Source organism: Apium graveolens, chromosome 4, assembly GCF_009905375.1.
Source record: "Apium graveolens cultivar Ventura chromosome 4, ASM990537v1, whole genome shotgun sequence".
NCBI classification, from domain to species: Eukaryota; Viridiplantae; Streptophyta; class Magnoliopsida; order Apiales; family Apiaceae; genus Apium; species Apium graveolens.
This window is the reverse complement of record NC_133650.1, coordinates 70,221,876-70,230,228: the sequence shown is the minus strand read 5'-3', so window position 1 is coordinate 70,230,228 and position 8,353 is coordinate 70,221,876. Positions and strand designations below refer to the sequence as shown.

The window sequence follows — 8,353 nt, the reverse complement described above, 5'->3', positions numbered from 1 at the left end:
TGTTTTACTTTCACGGTTTATTTGTTTGTGTTTCAGGTACTCATTACAATGGGAGATCCAGCAGCACGAACGAAATCCTTGATGGATTTTTCTTAACCCAAGATCAATGATATTCAATATAGCATTGTCAGGCCAGCTATCACAGCTAATACCTTTGAGATCAAATCTGGCATAATTCAATGGGTGCAGAATTCAATCCAGTTTGGGGGTTCTTCAACGGAAGATCCCAATATGCACATTAGGGATTTCATTGAGATCTGCGACACCTTCAAGTTCAACGGTATTTCTGAAAATGCTGTGAAGCTGAGACTGTTCCCATTTTCTCTGAGGGACAAGGCTAAGAGCTGGTTACACTCTCAACAAGCTGGTTCGATTACTACTTGGGAAGATCTTGCACATAAGTTTCTTACTAAATTCTTCCCTATGGCGAAGACAGTTGCAATCAGGAATGCTCTTACTCAATTTCCGCAGCAATCAGGAGAATCTTTATATGAAGCTTGAGAGCGCTACAAGGAGATGCTTAGGAAGTGCCCTCATCATGGAATGCCTGATTGGATGATCATCACTTGTTTTTATAATGGGTTAGGAGCATAGTCCAGACCCATGCTCGATGCAGCATCAGGTGGAGCCTTATGGGCGAAGAGCTATGAGGAAGCTTATGATCTAATTGAACTGATGGCTGCTAATAAATATCAGTATCCAACCCAGAGATATCCACAGGGCAAGGTAGCAGGAGTTCTTGAAGATCGATTCTCTGGCTAACTATGGTGTTAAGCAGATAACCAGTGTTTGTGAGCTGTGTGCAGGTTCGCATGGGACAGAGCAATGCGCTATGTCTAGTGACTCAGTTCTGTTTGTGAGCAACTTATAGAGATCGCAGCAGCCAGTTCCTGCCACTTATTATCCTGACAATTGGAATCATCCTAACTTCAGCTGGAGCAACAATCAGAATGCGATGCAACAGCCATTCTAGCAGTTTGGAAATAAGCTATTCAACCCTCCTGGTTTTCAGTAACAAATTGCATCAAAACAACAACTCCAAATTCAACAACAAAATCATGATGCAGGTCTATCTTCGAATGAAAAATCTGAATTGGAGGAGTAGAGGCTTATGTGCAAAAACCGGGCTCTTGTATGCCAAAGCCAAGCTATTTCTATCAAGACTCTGGAGAACCAAATAGGTCAAATTGCTAATGCCTTATTGAATCGACCACCAGGAACGCTTCCTAGTGTTGCAGAAACAAATCCAGGCAAGAGGGAAGTTGAAGAACAGGTCAACGTCATCACCTTGAGATCTGGAAAGGTCGCAAGCCCCAAAATTCAGCAAGACGAAGAGCCTGAAAAATCTCAAGATTCAGAAAATGCAGTTGTGGCTGAAGAAGAAGTGCAGAAGGAAGCATAGGTGGAACCAAGGAAGACTACTGTAGAATACACTCCTCCTGAGGGTAATACAGGGGAGAAACAGATCTATCCTCCACCTCCTTTTCCTAAGAGGCTGCAGAAGAAAAAGCTGGATAAGCAGTTTGAGAAGTTTTTGGAGGTGTTCAAGAAACTTCATATCAACATACCTTTCGCTGAAGCTCTTGAACAGATGCCTAGCTATACGAGGTTTATGAAAGGTATTCTCTCTCGGAAAGTGAAGCTCGATGACTTAGAGACTGTTGCTCTCACGGAGGAATGCAGTGTTGTGCTGCAACAGAAGTTGCCTCTGAAGCTTAAAGATCCTGGAAGCTTCACTATTCCTTGCATCATCGGAAACTTGTCATTCGACAAGTGTTTATATGATTTAGGAGCTAGCATCAATCTGATGCCCTTATCTATCTTCAAGAAGCTTGGTCTGCTTGATCTAAAACCAACATACCTGTCATTACAACTAGCTGACCATTCCAGCGCTTATCCACGAGGTATAGTGGAGGATGTCTTGATCAAGGTGGATAAACTCTTCTTCCCTGCTGACTTTATAATTCTTGATTTCGAGGAAGATAAGAAGATTCCCATGATCTTGGGAAGACCATTCTTGGCTACAGGCCGAACTATGATCGATGTGCAAAAAGGACAGCTTTCGATGAAGGTTTACGATCAAAAGGTCAATTTTAATGTGTTCAAGGAAATAAAGTTACCCACAGCTAAAGAGGAGTGCTTTAAAGTAGAGCAACTGCAGGTTTTGAATACACCTCCGTGGAAGAGGAAGTTGGATATGTCATTCGATTCTCTTGGGTTAGCAGAGCTGAAAATTTCTCAGGAGCGTTTTGAACCATTTACTCAAGAAGATCCCATACTTGAGCTCAACCGAAAGCCAGATCACTTGAGTTATTCATTCTTAGGTGCACCCCATGATAAGGGGTTGGGATATATTTTTGATGATGTAGAGTGTGTCTAGACGGATCTTCCAATGCCTACAGAGGGTTCTTCTCATGTGCCACAGGTAGTTGATAGGACTGGTGTTGGTGATGAGCAGTACAGGCGAGTGACTAGGCGTATGGAGGCCATGCACGACATTCACCATCATTTTGCTGAAGATTTGACACACGCTTTCGGTACTATTTTCCGAGACACTAGTGGCGAGGTTGATTAGCCACCTGATCCTCCACCCGAAGAGGGTGATCTTTCCGATGATTAGGTATGCCTGAAATCCTTATTATTACCTTCAATGAGGACATTGAAAATTTTAAGTTTGGGGGTGATAATGTAAGGATTAGTAGTGTGTGTGTGTGTCCATATAGATTCATATTGCATTTTTAGTTGTAGTTCATTCATATTTTTGCATGATTGTTCATTTAGGATATATTTGTTGTTTTTTTATGATTTCATATAGTTGCATTTGCATGCATATTTAGCATGATCCCTTAAGATGAACTATGATATTTGATAAGTTGATGTTGATTTGAGTGTGGTGATGACGAATAGAGGGATGTTTAAGTCCTAATGAATTGATTTGCATGCCAGAAACAAATATTTTCACAAAGTCTTATAGGGTTGCTTTTAATCTAGATCATGATCATACTTATTTCTTGTTGAGATTTAATCACTTGGTTATATTTAGAATTTGTGATATTCTCGTAATGACGTAAAAACACTGATTTTTTTATCTTGAGAAAAACTTGAATTTCATTTCTAGTTGTTGTAAGGCTAGGCGTCAAATGGCTGATAGCCGACTCATATTTTTATGAGTAGTCTAGGGTTGAATGAGATGGAGCGAAACGCACTCATTCAGAAATTGTTGAAAAAAAAGAAAAAAAAGAAAAAAAAGAAAGAAAAAAGTATGTGTTTATGCATAATTGATCAAGAGTGAGCTCTTTAATACTCGAGTTATTAAGTTCTAGGGGACTTTGTGCCTAGTGACCTAAGGCTTTTATAGTCTGGGATCCGCTAACCTAACGCTCGCTACATGGGTATTATTGCATAAATCTTTTGGGACCTCATTCATTGCACGGTCAAATAAGCATCTTTGCTATGTGTTCAATAATAGTGTGAATCCTTGTATAACTCTAGTACAAATGAGGTGTTGTGAGTCATAATGCGTTTATTGTCTATTCAGTTTATAAACTTTTGATTGTTTCGATGATAGATAAGTTATGGTTATTGATCTAGTATCGAGAGATATCTGTTAAGCATTCCACACACGCACGTTTCTAGTTTGTGAGTTGGTTTGTGGGATTTATTCGAGCTCTGTTTAAAGTCATTGCATTCTTAGAGGCATTGGCTTATTCATTTGGTTATGGTTATTCAGAGGGGATCGATTGCATTATCATTTAGTTGCATTCACGTAGTTGCATTCATGCATTAGGTTTGTTTTGTAGTTTTGAGTCTGTTTATGCTTGAGGACAAGCATCGATTCAAGTTTGGGGGTATGATAAGTGGATTTTATATCCACTTGGAATGCTTTATTACAAGTTTAAATTGGTGTTTTAGACTCACGTTGTTGGTATTTTGATGCATTTTTGTGTTATTGCATTTTAAGTATCAGTTAAATGAAGAAAAGAGCTTTTAAAGTAAATATGATAAAAAGTGATCAGATTTGTAAGTCAAGGCCATTGTCAAGTTGTAGAGAATCTTGTTAGCTTCGCGTGAGCAGTTTAATTGCCTAATTCTGACGAGTAGAACTCAAGTTATGGCCAAAACAAGATTCATCAGAAATTTTTCCAAACAGGCTCCAGGCGGCCGCCCGGGATGTGGGGCGGCCGCCCGGGAGCTGAGGCGCCCGCTCGGGAGCTGAGGCCCCCGCCCGGAGAGCTGAGGCGGCCGCCGAGGCGCGGCTGGTCGCTGATTTCGCTAAAAAAGCCTTTTTTGAGTGGAATTTGACGATTTTAAGGGTCCAAGTCCACTAGGGGCGTATATATACTTAAAAAAAGGGTTTTCATCATCCGGGAAGATTGGGATACCAAGGAGAAGACCTAGAAGCAAAGAACAACTCCGAAAAAGAAGATCTTGTGTTCAACTTGTGATTCTTTGAATTAGTTGTAACTTTGGATGCTCATTTTCGTTCTTGTTGAACCTAGATCTCGTTTATTCGTACTTTGATTATTATTCAGTTTATTAAGACCTTGTTTTATACCATGCGTTCATTGGAACCCATGGTGACGATGAGTTCAATTATGGGCTAATCGTTATCATGGGATTCTAGCGGATTTACTTATGAATTTCAATAGTTAATAGTTTTGATATCTTGGTGTATGGTGATTGATTAATATTCTAATATTGGTTGTGCTTATTCGTCTTATGTGCGTAGCTAATATATAAGATACCATGTTAATCTCTATTGAAGCGATAGTGAATATAGAGGTTTAGAACTTACCATGCTAGCATAGGTTCATGTATTTGTTATGCATGATTCGTAGGTAATTTTAACCATCTTACTTGCCCTGTGTAATCGTGATAGATAACTTGTGCTTAAACCGTTATGTTGTCAAATTCTATAGACATATAGGGTCTCAATATAATTGGTGCCTATTCAACTTCTTTCTCTTTTGTGGATGTCTGGTAGAATGGTACTCGTGCAACAAAATTTGGCATTTATCAGTTTCGTGTTATCTGATTAGTTTCATCACCATCACATGCTAAGATTAAGAACGAAAAGGCTATTGAATGAAGTAGTAATGAAGTTAGAATCCCATGTTTGTCATATATAGTAATTCAACCTCAGTTCTCTTAGTTAATGTTATTTCGTATAATCTCTTAGTGTAATCAAAACCCATTTTGTTATTTGTCTTAGCATTGAGCGATAACCATACATTGTTGCATAGGTGCATAAATTGAACTTAACCTAAACCAGTCTCTGTGGGAACGAATCTGATTTATATCTTATACTGCTTGCGAATGCGTATACTTGCGTGTATGTTAGCGCGTGTTTTCGCCCTAGCACTTGACTAAAAGATATGGGAGTAGATAACTAGAGAAGTATTATATAGATTCCAGAAGCTATGAATAGATAAGATAGTAAAATATTATTATATGGAGAAAAGAATTCAAAGTGTAGAGATGAATGGTGTGTCATACTTCCAAAATCATGATTTTATTTATAGGGTAGAGTGGAGCATAAAAAATTAAAAGCAAAGCTGAATTCATTCCTTCCTTCTAGCTAGCTCAGAAATTACTCTACCGTTATATATTATATTTGGACACACATTTTGAAAATAAAAACTGATCATTAATAATTTTTAAAATCAGTTACACAATCTCCATAATAATGATTATTTATTTAAAATAATTCACAAAAGAATTTCAATAGTCCTCGCGGGGGTTTTGGGGTTATCTCGTACTTTGCACTTCTATGCTGGGGATCACTTGTCCTATAGTCTAGTGGGTTATCCTCATTGGGGGCAATGATGCGCTTTGGTATTTGCGGTAAGTCATGGCTATACCTGCGGTCATGATCGAATAATGTAGCGGTATCAGATGGGGATATCCTTCGGCCGAGGAGTTCCTTGTCCGTGAAGTTCCGAAGTCGTAAATGAGCCTTGGGCCTTTGTGACTAGGCCGCATCATCGAGAACTCCTAAAGCAAATCAATGTTCGGGTTATAATAAGAAGTTTGTTCGACAAATCCTATCGGGCCACAAAATGAGAAGCCAAGTCCATCGAAGGTTCATGTTCCCCAAGAACTATGTCCGACTTGATCCTCTATAAAAGGAGGTACATAGGCATGTGTTTGAGAGATCTGAGAAGGCAAACATATATCCTATCAATTTTAGCCGTTTCTTAAGCACAAATCAATGCACTCCGATGATTCCTCGGATCACCGGCCACCGCAGCAGATCTTGATTCCAGACGCGAACCTTAAATCTTTGTTAAAAAATTCCTCCGTTAACAATAATCAACAGGTATAATTATTATTTTGGTGATAAGTTTGTGGTACATTTGATTACTAAGTCATGGTTTATCAGTGAATGATGTATTATGAACTTATTTGTGCTTGAGATCACTACAAGTCTTGCAATTAGACATTCTTGTTGCCTTACAATTTTGAATTTTGAGTGTAAACGTGTGGACATGTGGTAACTTGCAGTTCTGGTGGCTTGGTGTAAACAGGAAATACTAGAATTTTGGTTTTTTCAAACCGAACCGAACCGATTTTAAATTTTAGGTTTGGTTTCGGTTCAGTTTGTGACAGTATTTCGGTTCGGTTTGGTCATAAAAAATTAAGACGGTTTGGTTCGGTTTCTGAATGTTCATCCTTTTGTAAATATTAAATTTCAACTGTGATCTTAACTAAACTTTTAACATTTTTAATTTTTATTTTTTATAAATATATTTTGATATGAATATTTAGAATATATATATATATTAGGAATTGGCAGGTTCCTAAACCAGGATACTAGCTTATTTCCTAGAAATTGACAGGTTCTTGTTGTATTTTTTCTATCAATTTTACAACCTACATAATCTGCATCTGAATAACTAGTTAGATCAAAACCAGAATCTCTAGAATACCAAATGCCAAGTTTTGGTGTTCCTTTGAGATATCTGAAAATTCTCTTAATAGCTATTAAATGAGATTCTCTAGGATCAGCCTGAAATCTGGCACAAAGACAAGTAGCAAATATTATATCAAACATGAGTAAAGCTGTTTCTAATATTATATCAAACATGAGTAAACTTGCTACTCTGGGTTGCTTACATAATTTTGTTTAAAGCTGTTTCTGAAAAGGCCAACACACCATCTGTATCTCCTGTTGATCCAGGCACAAGTGCTAATATTGATGTTTAAAACTTGGTTGTGCCTGAAGTAATTCTCTTAGAAGCTCCAACAACAAATAATCCATCAACAACACCTGTTACTGATGCTGTTCAATCTCCAGAGTTATCTACTACACCTTCTCTGCATCTAGATGCTGATGATCAGAATTTAGGTGAGCATCAGGATATGGCTGTTGATCAGAACTTAGAACCAGATCAGTAATTAGAGGATGCTGAAGCCTCCATTGCTACTCACACTGTTGTTTTATCAGAAGATACTGATTCTGTAAGTTCTGATGCTGCAAATGCTGGAGATACTGGTGATGCTGCTCCAAATGCAGATGCTGATGTAGCAGGTCCTTCAGGACATGCTCCTCAACAAACTATTCTTAAATCTGAACTTGTTAAGAAGTTTGTTACCAGAGAAGCACCAGTGTCTTGGAGTGAAACTCCTACAGGACAGGAGTGGACTAAGGAATGGAACTCAGTTTCCCGTGTTCCAACTAAGAAGCATCTTGCTGAGCACTTGACTGCAACTGATGAAATGTTAAATTCTGATGATTTCAAAACCCAGCTTAGAGTCACTGCATTGAGTACTAAACATCTACAAGGTCTTCATTCAACTACTCATGCAGAGCTACACAAGATTCAGGAAGAATTTATCAAACAGGAACAAGTTCAAAAGATTGATAAGAAAAAGTTCTTCCAACCTACCTTTGACAGGATTGCTTATATTGAGAAGACTCAAGAGAAACAACAAGCTCAGATTAATGATATTCTGACAAATCAAGCTTCTCAGCAATCTCAACTTACTGAAATCCAAGCCTCAGTGGAATTGCTTGTCTCTCTTCTACTACCTGCTGATGCCAAAAAGGGGGAGAAAGTAATTAAGTCCAAATGCAAGACTGACAAGACACTGAAAGGGAAGGATGATGATCAAGGAAACTCTGGAACGGGTAGAGGTCATAGTCAAGGTAGAGGATTCACATCAAGAAAAGCTGAAATCACAAGTCACAGGACAAGTTCTGATACTGGGAAAAGAATTAGTTCTGCTACTGGTAAAAGAATAAGTTCTGATGAACTTTTAGATCTTGATGAAGATATGTCAAGACAGTTATTTCTTCAGGAAAATCCAGGAATGGACTTGGAGAGTTTAATGGAAGAAGAAGCCAGACTTA

At 38.4% G+C, this 8,353-nt stretch overlaps 1 non-coding gene across 1 annotated transcript; it reads right to left on the bottom strand.

Moving 5' to 3' along the window:
* Positions 1–438: 438 nt before the first annotated feature.
* On the bottom strand, positions 439–545 carry LOC141722862 (small nucleolar RNA R71). The gene has a single exon (XR_012575860.1). It is a non-coding gene; the product is annotated as a small nucleolar RNA R71 (small nucleolar RNA).
* Between the last annotated feature and the right edge of the window lie 7,808 nt (positions 546–8,353).